The following is a 12,871-nucleotide window of genomic DNA, read 5'->3' on the forward strand; positions in this document are numbered from 1 at the left end:
CAGGAATCAGCCCAGAGCCGGAGCAAGGAGGAATTGCAGCTGCTTCCAACAACCCGAAAGGAAACGCGGGAAGGGCGCTGGGAGCGGAGCTCTGCCGGCGCCGATGGAATTTGCCTGCCCTTTCCTAAAAGCTGCATCTCTGCCAGCTGGCAAAACATTTCATAATCCTTTTCCTCCTTTCAGAGCACTTCAATTTTCCCTCTCTCCCCTCCTGAAATTAGTTAAGAACCTGCTATTTATTCCTAAAGTAATTATCTGGAACAAACAGCTGAGGAATATAAAATGCAGGCAAAAATAACCCCACCGGGTTGGAGCACTGCTCAAAACCTGCTCCTGCAAATTTTTTCCCCTCTTGATCCAAGGAGGTTTTCCTACCTGCAGGCACCTCTCCCCGTCCCATGGACCCCAAATCCCAGGCGTGGGTGGCACTGGTGGTTCCCATCTCGGGCTGCCTCCTCTTCTCCACAACTTCCAGCTGCTTTAAGAAGCACTTGAACCCGCAGGGGTTTTGACCTGCCTTTTCTCTCCCCCTTTTTACGGATTTTAAGGGGAAAAAGCCTCCAGGGCAAAGCTGTTGAATGGCAATGAGAGGCTGAGCCGCGCTCCTGAGTCAGAGCCCTTCACACACGGGGAATGCTCATCTTCACAGGCCACGAGAAGTGGAGGAGCTGCGCTGTTCCCACGGGGAACAAAACATTCCAGGTGTGTGAAAGGACCCAGCCCTGGCTGGCCGAGGGCTTGGGCTGAAGGAGAGAGGCATTTAATTGCGCTTGGCAATCAGGAGCTCTGGTGGTAATTTAGGGGTGGAAGGCAGTGACTGTCTCCAACCTGCTCCAGACTCTTCCCCATGCTCTGGAATCGCCTCTTCCTCGTGCCAGCAGCTCCAGGAGGGCACTTGGGGAGACACTCACACTTCTGGCTGATTCCCTTCCCCAGTTCAAACAAAAATCCTTCCATCAGACAGAAACAGTTCCTTTTTCCTTGAAAAAAGTTCTATCTGTGTAAGAAGGATTCTTTTTACATTTTTCAGTATTTCAGCGTTTATCTCCCCAGCTGTGCCATCAAGGACTTCACCTGCGGCTTTCCCTGCTCCCAATTTGGCCCTAAAAGAAGCCCTGAGGCCTTTTCTGGGGTGAAAAGAGGAAAATCCAGCACTGTTTCTGAGGAGAAGCACACTATTTCATAAAAAGCAGCTGCACAGGGAGGAGAGGTCCGTAGGGATAAACACCATTAAATAAAACCATGTTCCCGGTCCTCCCAAACCTGCAGCAGCTGGAGCTGATCCTTTTGGAAATCAACTGCCGGGCAAGCTCAACGATGGGGAAAAAAAAGCAGATTTTAGTCAAAAAGAAGAAAAGAAAGCCTTTGGGAAGCTGTGGGATGAGCAGTATCCTGTCTGTGCTGAGCGAGACCTCGGGAATACCAGCACCATGGATGCTCCTTATCCCTGCAAAACAGGCAATTCCAAAAGTTCTTCGAAGATCAGCTTTCCCACTTTTTTTTTCCAACAGGAATTTGTTTTTCCTTCATACAAGTCACCCAGGAAAAGAAAGGATTCCTAAATTCTATCCGCAAGGTTGAAAATCCCAAAATTCTTCCGTCAGCACAAGCTCCCTGCACTGGTTTTGCCTGCTAGAACAGAGGGTTTAGGGACTTCGGGAAAAAATTCCAAATTACATCATTTTTACTGCTGCCCATTGTCCTGGAACAGCATCACTGCAGCTGAACTTTGGTTGGTATTTCTGCAATAAAAAGGTGTAAAGATCCCAGGAATTCCTCCCAGCCCAGTGATGTGCTGACCCTCCACTATTCCAGATTCCTGCTTGTTTTTTTCCACGCTTTCAGCTAAAAAACGAGCAGCAATGTAACATTACAGAGCAGGATGTACTGCACAAACAGCACAGCAACCTACCAATAAATCCTGCTGAATCTGTTTGCCCACAAAATGAGTGCACTGAAAACCGGAATGAAAGTGTGGGGGTTTATTCTGGATTTATTCTTGGAATACAGATCAGGGAGCTGGTGTTTGAGGGAGTTTTTGGTGTGGGGTTCAAAGGAAAAGGGGAGGCAGCAGAGTTTAATGACACCACACTTGAGGTGTATGTAGGGAAACCATTATTATTATTATTATTATTATTATTATTCCTCAGAAATGGCTCCAAAGCTTAATAAAATATTAATAAATATGCAGGGAATTTATAATGGAACCATGAGGAAAACACTTCAGCTGACCCAAAATCCAGCCCAGTTTTGCTCACGTGGAAAACCAGTCTGAAAACACAATTCCTGTGAGTTCTGTATTTCCCTTCCCACACCAAAAAAGACAATCCTTAAATATCCCTGTGGAATGCCATGAAAAAAGCCCAAATCTCCACCACCCACCAACCCCTCCACTTGTTACGGACGTGTTTGGGATTTGGAGAATTCCCAGGTTTTTAGACGATATTGTTATCCTCAAAACACCTTAACTTGTTTCAAACCTGCCAAAACCTGGCCTGCCAAGCCCTGGCAGCACAAGAGGAGCTGCTCGGGTGCAATACTCGGCTGTTCCCTCTTCCCGTGCTCCTGAAATCCCCTAAATTTTGTAGGAAATGAGGAGGATTTCGGGCTCACACGCTCCCTCTGCCGGCTCCCGCCAAGCCCTTAATTCCAATTATCCTCACCTCAACTTCTCCCAGCAAACAAATCCTGTTCCATTTGCAAACTGAACTCCTTGTGAGCCCCAAAACCTGGAGTAACGCCTCATCAAGCAAATAAAAGGCTCTGAGGCTGGAAAACGGAGGTTTTTCCAAGGAAAAGGGCAGCTGCTCCTCCCAGTGTAACATCCGCTGTGGGAGGATGAACTTTACGGGATAAAAACATCCGATGGGATTTATCCAAACCTGCTCAGGATGAGTTCCTGGCAAGAAATCCTGAGCAAACACACACCGGGAGTGTGGGAATTCCTGTCACCTCTCCCTTCATTAAGAGAGCACAGGAGCTCCCGGACAAGCTCTTGGAAAGCTGTGGATGATCCTCTGGAGGACAGCCTGTGAGAATGTCACAGCATTCCCTGAGTTCTACAGACACCCGAAACCTCCCAAAGTCACCCAAATTGGTTCATCTGCACAAACGAAGGGAATTTATGACAGAACCGTGAGGAAAACACGGCCGCTGACCTAAAATCCAGCCCACTTCTGCTCAAGTGAGGCATCAGCCTGAAGACATAGCTGCTGTAGCTTCTGGATTTCCATTTCCATCCAGCCCAATGCCCACGTCCACGTTCCAACTGCCCGGGCGGAATAATTAAATGAGAAACGTGGACGTATCTTAGGAAGGGGCTTGTTAACGAAACATCCCAACATACTGAACGACTTCATTCCCCATTTTCTGACAGGCTGCATTAGGCGCCCGCCCGTGGGATTCCTGGGTCACAAGCTGTTCTGTGCACAGCAGAACCAAGGGGTGCCGAGGGCGTCTCCCAGCACAGCTCCCCGCGAGGCGCTGGCCCCGGCGGAAGCCGCGGTGCCCACGCGTCCCGCGAGCAGCGCCACAGGAAAGGCGAGTGCCGGAGCTTCCTTGGCCAGGAGAGCCCGGGATCACATCCACCCCTGCAGCTCCTCCAGCCCAACAGCCAGCTGGGCCAGCAGGAAAATGGCATTTCCTACCCCTGCACCGCTCGGGATGGGAGGGTCAGACCTCTTCCTCCTCTGTCTCCAGGATTTTGAGCTCTCTTGCCTTTGCTGAGGACACTCCCAGCCTCTCTCCAGGCTTATGGAGCTTGGAATGATTTGAGTTGGGAGGGACCTTAAAGCTCATCTTGTTCCACGGGCAGGGACACCTTCCACTATCCCAGGTGGCTCCAAGCCCCATCCAACCTGGCCTTGGACACTGCCAGGGATGGGGCAGCCACAGCTGCTCTGGACAACCCTCACAGGGAAGGATTTCCGCCCAAAATCCCATCTGAACCTACTGGATCCCAGAGCAGGATCTTTGAGACCTTACTGCTCCTGCTGAACCAGGCAGAAAGGGGCAGCAGGATCAGGAATTAGGGAGAGGGAAAGCAAACGGTATAAGCCTTGTTTCCAAAAATCCATCGAGGGACGGACATGCGACTCCCTTCAGAAACCATCAGCACTTCCAGAGGCTGGGAACAACCATCATTCACACCCTCACTGCAGCACTGTCCACGTAACCCAGGCAATCTCTGGTGGGACAACCAGGCAAGATTCTGGTGTCCAACACTGCTGCAAAATTCAGGTTTAAGGTCTTGCTGTGGGAATGAAGGATGGGGTTTCAGGAAAATGAAGTCAAGCACAGCCAGGTCAAGGTCAGGGTTTTCCTGCTGTGGGTGCTCACACTCCAAACTCTGGTTCTCCATCACAACGTGGTCTTTGGCAGCACTCACACATCCATCACAGAATCACGGAATTGGTGGGGCTGGAAAAACCCTACACAATCATCGAGTGCATCGTTCCCCCAGCACTGCCATGCCCCCGCTAACCCACGTCTCCAAGTGCCACATCCACTTGTTTTTGGAACACTTTGCAGGACGGTGACTCCAGCACTGCCCTGGGCAGCCTGTGCCCGTGCCTGAGTGCCCTTTCCTCATCAAGGACCACACAGAATCCCCGAGGCTGGAAAAGGCCTCCCAGACCATCGAGTGCACCCTGTGCCCGATGCCCACCTTGTCCCCAGCCCAGAGCACTGAGTGCCACCTCCAGGCCTTCCTTGGACATCTCCAGGGATGGGCACTCCAAACCTCCCTGGGCAGCCCCTTCCATGAGGAAATTCCTCCTGGTCTCCACCCTGCCCCTCTCCTGGCCCAGCCCGAGGCCGTTCCCTCTCCTCCTGTCCCTGTTCCCTGGCAGCAGAGCCCGACCCCCCGGCTGCCCCCTCCTGTCAGGGACTTGTGCAGAGCCACAAGGTCCCCCCTGAGCCTCCTTTGCTCCAGCCTGAGCCCCTTTCCCAGCTCCCTCAGCTGCTCCTGGGGTTCCAGCCCCTTCCCAGCTCCCTTCCCTGCCCTGGACTCGCTCCAGCCCCTCCATGTCCTTCTTGTCCTGAGGGTCCCAGCACTGCCCCAGGACTGGAGGTACCCCAGCAGGGCCAGCACAGGGGACGGGCAGTGCCCTGGGCCTGTGCCCACACTGGGCTGGGACCGCCCAGGGGCCGTCAGCCTCTTGCCCACCTGAGCACTCCTGGCTCATGTCCAGCCGCTGGCACTGGCAGAGGAGCAGTTGGGGGAGTAACAATTTTATTTTTGCCACAAACAAAGTTATTCTTCAGCCCAGCTTCACCAACCATGACCTTCCTCTCTCCATTAAAACACACAAGTCACGAACAGCCTCCAGCCCTTTCACCTGAAGCAAAGATGAGCTGAAGGCTATTGACTTTCAAGCCATAAAAAGAGAAGGATATACTGGAAAAAACCCCGTTTTATTGCAGCCTGGGTGGCCAAGGTTTGATTTGAATCGATACCCAGAGCTTTCAGACGCACTGCTGACTTGGCAGCAGCGCTGATGCAATGTTTTTGTTAGCAAGCAGGACACCAGGATATCCAATACCATCTCCACACGGACATCATCAGGGATGAGCACCACAAACTGATCTCAGCTCCTGGGCTGTGACAGAGGAGCGTGTCAGACACACCCAAACAGTGCTTTTGTGATGCCCACTGGCTGTGTCTCACATCAAATCCATCTGGGTGCCACCTTCACACCCATCCCTGCCATTCCCGAGGTGGAGCCTTTGATGGAAGCTCCCGGCCAGGATTAACCACCCCAAGCAGTGCTCAGGAGCAGGGCTGGATCACACAGAGGGAGTTTAAAGGCAGATCTGTTTGCTAAACACACTCCAACCTGATGGAAGGTATTTTCCCTCTCTCAGGTGGAACAAAAGGAGTTTCCATCACAGACAGACACCTGGTCTGGCCACAGAGACACAACCTGAAACACATTCCAGACTTCCACATTCCAGCAGCTAACCCCATTGTGCAGGTAAAGGAACAAAAGCCACGAGGAGCTGGGGTCAAGCAAACCCTGACCAGCACTGGCATTCCGAGAGCAGAGGTTTCCAGTTCCCTGAGCTGTGCTGCTGCTCCTCCAGAGTTCAGATGGATGTGCAGACAGCTGGAAACAGAACCTGAAGGGAGCTGACAAGAAACACTTTTTACCAAAGCCTGGAGTGCCAGGCCAAGGGGGAACAGCTTCCCACAGAGAGGAGGTTTAGATGGGATATTGGGAAGGAATTGTTCCCTGGGAGGGGCCTGGCACAGGGTGCCCAGAGCAGCTGTGGCTGCCTCTGGATTCCTGGCAGTGCCCAAGGCCTGGGGCTTGGAGCACCCTGGGACAGTGGGAGGTGTCCCTGCCCATGGCAGGGGTGGCACTGGATGGGCTTTAAGGTCCCTCCAACCCAAACCATTCCACGATTCTTTGATGCCCTAATCAAAACCTAAAAAGGTGATGGGAAGGGTGGTATTCCTGAAAAGCAAACACAGCATTCAGCGCTTCCATGACCCCCATGGAGGTGCCGGAGTGCAAACTCCAAACAAGCTGGAATTCACGGCTGGGCTTTTTTAGCAGAAAACATGAATTAGGGAGGGCAGACACCCGCCAGCCTCTGGAGATTTCAGGCTGTGGAGGCCTCGCTGTGCTGTGCAATGGGGATGGAGAGAAGAACCTACGAGCCTAAAGGTCCATGGCCGAGATGTTGGTGTGGGCAAAGGGCAGTGCCAGAGTTTGGGAAAGAGGGAAATACTGGCTTCAAGATGGGACTGACTTTGAGGCATCACAGTTCCTTGCTCAGAATCCCAGGGGGGTGATGTGAGCTCCGTGACTTGCAGCCAGACAGCATTCCTTTGATTCCCTGTCAGTGGGGCTGGGAGCTGTTCTCCCTGAGCTCCAGCTCCTGCTGAACACATTGCACGGAGCCACGGAACGTCCTCAGCCGGGAGGGACCCACAAGGATCATCCAGTCCAGCCCCTGGCCCTGCACAGACACCCCAACAACCCCACCCTGGGCACCCCTGGCAGCGCTGCCCAAACGCTCCTGGAGCTCTGGCAGCCTCGGGGCCGTGCCCATTCCCTGGGGAGCCTGGGCAGTGCCCAGCACCCTCTGGGGGAAGAACCTTTCCTGATATCCAACCTAAACCCTCCCCTGACACAGCTCCAGCTGCTCCCTCAGTCCTGTCCGGGTCACAGAGCAGGGATTGCAGCTGCCCCTGCACGCTTCTCCCACAAACCAGCACCTTGGCGGGGGGAAATCCCAATGAGCTCCCAGCAAACAGCAGGAAGTGAGCAACAGAGGACTGCTTGGAATCTTTGAGGGGGTAAAGCAGATGGGAAGGGATGGCTACGAGGTGCAGAACAGCCCCGGGGTGGCGGCAGTGCAACCCTGTTATTACAGAACTGGAAGGACTGCTCTGCGAGCCCTCTGAGCCCAGGCTTGGAAGGAGGGAGAAGCTGGGACTAAATCCCCAGGGAATCTCGGCACAGAGAGGTGTGAGGGGATGGGAACAGCACCCACAAACCACCAGCAAACCCCCAACACAACTGAGCCGGGACAGAAAAATACAACCCAGGGATTCCATTTGAAACAGATTTCATGAGTTTGACCCACCCAGTGGGCTGGAGGAGAATTTGCTGCAGTTTCCACTCATTTGAGCAGAATAAATAAGAGCATTTGCTCTTATTTTGTACAGGATTTTCTTATTCCTCAGCTAATGGGAAAGCCTATGCATGGAGAAGCAGAAGCACTGGATATTGGGGATGAGGAAAGCAGGAGCTATCCTTCCATCCTTTGTGCCATGCCTCGAGCCTGGTTTGGGGAGGCTTAAATATTAAATACTAAGAAAGAGACCAAAAAAAAAAAAAAAAAGCAGTAAATCCTTATTATGTTAATTAGCAAATAAAAATTCAGGGAAATCGTGCTAATTTCAAATTCATCTCTACCATTTAATGACAAAATGAGCTCCCCAAGAAGTCCCTTTGTTACCATCCTGTCACCCCAATAATCACCTTTAACTGGCTCCGTTCTGAGCAGGAGAACCGGGCAAATCCTGGATCATCCCATCTTATGGAACCTTGGGATCTCAAAGCATCCAGGAATCCTGTTCAGAGCAGGCTAGAGCATCCCCTGTACCCCTCCCAAGCCACAACGAGTCAGCATCCACAGAAGGTCTGGGAGGCTTCAGGAATTCCCAGCAGCTGTTGGGACTGGGAAAGAAAACACCCGGCCCAAAACCAGCTCTGGGAAGAGCAGGACGGATCAAAGGCGGCTGCTCGGAGGAACTGAACTCAATAATTCCAGAATGGACGCAGTGATGCTGCTCCAGAGGGAGCTGCACTTGGTTCTCTCCTCTCTCCAGGTGTTCTGGGCAGGTGGCAAAAGGCTCCGACGTGCACCCAGCACCGGGGACAAGAAAAACCAGCAATTCCCAGGGCCAGCCCCTTCCCTGGAAGCTCAGCACGGGGGTAACGGCACCCAAAGGGTTCACGAGTCTCTTTTAAAGCACAAAGAAATCTCTTGGATCACTGCAGGTTCTCCAGAGTGACAAAAACCCAGCTGGAATGATTAATCCGTGTCCCAGATTCCCTGATGTGAGAAGTTTGGGGATGGACAGTTCTTCCCACACCTCACACAGAGATTCTGACATTTCTGAGCTGCTCTTTACCCAGAAAACCCCAAATCATTCCTCAGACCAGAGATGATCTTCTGCCCACTGCAACCTAATGAGAGTCAAAATTACGGAATGGTTTGGGTTGGAAAGGACCTCAAAGCTCATCCTGTTCCCTGCCACGGACAGGGACACATCCAGGTTGCTCCAAGCCCCGTCCAACCCGGCCTGAACGAGAAGCTCCACATCAATAAAAGCAGCTCTGCCAACTTACCTTAAGCCTCCAAAACCCCAAATTATGACAAAACTTGCACAAGCACAAGACAAAATGAGCCAGGGAAGTGCTTCCAAAGGAGTCTGGAACCCAGGGAGAGATGCAGTGTGCTGGAACTGCCAATTGCTGGTGCCTGAACTGCATCCATGGGGGGAAAACGAGGATTCTCAGTCACAGATGTTGCAGTGGGAGTTCAGCAAGCAAAGATAAATATTTAAAGATTGCCATAGAAATGGGGGAGAGAACACAGTCCACAGCAGCTCCTGAAACAGCAAATTACTGAAGGGAAGAGCCCTGATTCCTGCAGGTTGCTCGACACGAGCCACGATTTTCACGTGGACGTGTCACCCCCGCTCTGCTTTGATCCGGCGACGCGAGCGAGTTCAAAAGGAATTCTGACCTGGATTTCCCAACTCCATCACCAGCTGCGCTGGCTGCTCCGGGCAGCACAGCCCTGATGCTGCTGGAGACAGCCCGGAGAGACGCCGGCAGCGCCACTCAGGGCGGAGAGCGCGCTCTGGAAGGAGTCCCGACGCGGAGAAACCCCCCTGGAGCACACCAGCGCTTCCCTGAGTCCTCCTTCCAGCTTTTATCAGGATTTGGGCCAAACCTGAGCCTGGCTCTGGCTCCAACACCTCTCCTAAGCCCTCGCAGCCATCTCCAGGTGATGCTGCCTTTCCAAAGTCAAAGCCCGAAGCTTACCCACCTCCAGCCTTAGGAGAATCCATCAGGGCAAAGCCTGAATGGATGTTTTCCAACAAAGCCTGCCCTGACGGAATACACAGGGAAAAATCACTTCCCTCGGAGGCGCAGCTCTGTTTACACAGAGAGTGGGAAGCCTTTTCCAGCAGCCCTCGCTCACATCCTGTGGAAGTGGCTGGGATGGAAGCGGGCTGTGCCCAAACCCAACGCCTCTTGGAAGCCCTGGAAACAGAACTTCACGGAGCAGCCGAGTGCTGGGAATGCACAACCAGACCGTCCCCGTCCTCCCACTCCAAACCTGCCGCTGCTGTCGCTCCTGGCAAACGTGAAGATTGCTGTACACATTAAATTCCCTGGCATTAAGGACGGGATAAGGAGCACATCCCGGCTCTCCTTGGGAGCAAACACCTCTCCAGAAGGTGCCCGATGCAGTGGCTGAAATCCCCAAATCACAGGTCACACACGTTCAGCAGTGGGAATAAACCAACCCCACCTTCATTCCAAGCCCAGGCAGGGCAGGAACACGTGTCCTGCAGGTGAGATTCCTTCAGGGGCTCGAACACAGGGAAAACCGGAGTCCCGGGGAATAAAGGCTGAAGTAAACTCAAATTAAAATTGAAAATCGCACACGCTGCCTGTGAAAATCCACGAGAGAAAATTATAAAACCGTCCAAAGCCTTTCCGAATCCGAGAGCTTCACCTGCCACCCCGGAAAAGAAACGCCGCCTGGGTGGAGTCACCTGTCAGGGAAAACTCCAGGGGACACAGCAGGAAAAACACGCACAAACATCCCTGCTATGCCAAAACGACCGCGGGATGTGGCTCTGCCGCCACCTGAGCACGGAGACACAGCAGCCCTGGAGAACAGGATTGAATCCAACACGATGGAACAACACCGTGGGCAAGGCTGGCACCATCCTGCCTTGGAAGGAAGTGTCCAGGTTGGATGGGGCTTGGAGAGACCTGGACTAGTGGAAGGGATGGTCTGTAAAGCCCCTTTCCAACCCAAACCCTTCTGGATTCCATGAAATAGCTGCAGTTCTGCTCTCTTCTCTCCCAGCTGTGACACCAAGGAAAGACCAAGCCCAGGGGGACACAACCCAAGGGAACAATCCCTGTTTTCAGCCTTCCTCTGGCATCAGCATAAGGAAGAGGAAGGAGGGATGGTGGTGGGAACACACAGGGCTGTGGGAATGGGGAAACCTCCCACTCTGGCACTTGATCTCCAGAAGGGCCAAGCCCCGGCTGCGGTCCCTGTGTCGCGATATAAAGCACTTTGTCAGGACACGGCAGCCCTCGAGCCAGGGCTCCTGAAGGACAGGTGGGAAACGGCCCCTTCCCACCCAGGGTGCGGATCTGGGTCAGCAGCACCTCCACGGGAGCTCGCTGTAATTCCCGTCCCTTTTAGCCAAGGGGAAGCGCTCCAGCTGCTGACCCGAGCCGGCTCCCAGGGATGACTAAAGCCACTCGAACACAAACGGCATTCCCGGCGGTGCCGGGGTTATCTCCCATCCCCGTTCCGCAGACAAGCATCCCGGCTCCCCTTTTGTTCCCGCTTCGAGCATTCCTCAGAGTTCGGGTCATTAACAGCGAGACACCCCGGCTCTGCTCCCGCTCCTCCTGAGAAATGCCCTGCCCCACGGGAAAACCCGACTGGAAAACGCGGCTGGAAAAGCCAAGAGGTTTGGGCAGATGAGATAATGCTCCTGCCGAGCCCCTGCAGCGGCTGCTCAGCCCAGCCCTGCCGCGACAAGAACGCGAGCCCAAATAAAGCCATTCCCAAAGCTCCGAGCGGAGATCGGCAGCGGGGACAATGGGAAGCAACACCCCAAAGCCCCGGGCACCGAGCCGGGCACCTCGGCTGCTCCAACACCGCAATTCCAGGACCGAAATCAATGGATGGACACACACCCGGCAGGCGGATCGAGGGGAGATGCGGATTCACACGGAGTTACGTGGAGAACAAGCGGAGACTGAGCCTCACCTTTGTTTTCACACGTACCCAGTGCGAGCTGAGGTTTTGGGGGCACCCCCAGCGCCCCCCAGCCATGTCCCCCTCCCCCCAAAACCCCGTATTTTCCCCCCAAAAGGCCATGTGTGCACACCCTCCAAAGCTGTTTCCTCCCGAAAAGCCATGTTCTCCCCCTAAAAGCCGCATTTCCCCCCCAAAAAAGCCGTTTCCCCCCACCGGCGGCACTGCCAGCCTGTGCCATGGCACTGCCCGACGCCAGCACTGAATTTTGGGGAAACAGGGCTTTTAGGGGGGAAATGGGGCTTTTTTTGGGGGGGTGAGGGAGGGGATATATGTCTTTTTGGGGGGAAGGATGGAGTTTGAGGGGCAAACACGGCTTTTAGAGGGGAAACATGGCTATTTTGGGGAAAACATGGCTTTTAGGGGGGAAAACAGAGATCTTAGGAAAAAAATGTGGCTTTCGGGGGGAAACACGAGGTTTGTTGGGGAAACATGGCTTTTAAGGGCAGCATATGGTTTTTTTTGGGGAAACGCGAGGTTTTTGGAGAAATGCCTTTTTTGGGGGGGAAACATGGATTTTAGGGGAGAAAACATGGCATTTTGGGAAAGAAACATTGGTTTCAGGAGGGGGAGCTCGGCTTTTTGGGAAGGAAACAAGGCTTTCAGAGGGAAAACACGGCTTTCGGGGGGGCAGGCTTTGCTTTCTCCCAGCCCTGAGGGAGCCCCCGGGGCCGCCTTCCCCTTGCACCCCGGAGCTGGGAAGGGGCTTCCCCCCTCCGAGAAGGGGCTACATCCCCCGTGGGCTCTGCCCTCCGCAGCGACCCCCCCAAAACGCTGTGAGGGGCTGGGACAGGGGCTCCCCCCACCCTCCACCCTCAAATGTGGCCCCCTCCACACCAGGCCTGTCCCGCCCCGAGGGGCCCGTCCCGCCGACCCGCTCCCCGGGGAAGGGCCCCACCCAGGGAAGGCGCACCGCGGGGCCGCTCTCACCTGCCGCCGGGCCGGGCCGGGCCGGGCCGGGCCGAGCCGGGCCGGGCCCTCAGGGCTGCGGGCGGCGGGGCCGCCGCGTCGCCCCGGTGACGGCTCCGACCGGCGCCGCCATCTTCCCTCCCCGCCCTCCCGCCGCCACCCCGACCGCGCCGGCCGCGCACTGCGCAGGCGCGGGACCGCCCCCCGGCGTCACGTGATGATGGGGCGGGAATGTGGGGGGTGACGTGATGGTGGAGCCATGATGGGAAGGTCAAGACTCCGCTGCGGGGCGCAGCGCGGGGCCCGCCATGTTTGGATGGTCCCGCCGCCATGTTGAGACGGTGCTGCCACCATGTTGGGA

The 12,871-nt window shown here is 54.6% G+C and overlaps 1 protein-coding gene across 3 annotated transcripts in view; it reads right to left on the bottom strand.

Annotated features, from left to right (window-relative positions):
* FBXO42 (F-box protein 42) overlaps positions 1 to 12,594 on the bottom strand; it is a 47,658-nt gene extending 35,064 nt beyond the window's left edge. Inside the window, exon 1 of one of the 3 annotated variants that reach the window (XM_032131575.1) lies at positions 12,532 to 12,594. The gene's annotated coding sequence lies outside the window, so the exon portion shown is untranslated. Of the gene's footprint in view, positions 1 to 9,867; positions 9,993 to 10,062; positions 10,230 to 12,531 lie in introns of those variants that run through there. The other 2 variants (XM_032131577.1, XM_032131576.1) reach the window with 2 other exon arrangements.
* Positions 12,595 to 12,871: the final 277 nt, after the last annotated feature.

The sequence above is a fragment of the Corvus moneduloides genome, chromosome 22 (genome assembly GCF_009650955.1).
Source record: "Corvus moneduloides isolate bCorMon1 chromosome 22, bCorMon1.pri, whole genome shotgun sequence".
NCBI classification, from domain to species: Eukaryota; Metazoa; Chordata; class Aves; order Passeriformes; family Corvidae; genus Corvus; species Corvus moneduloides.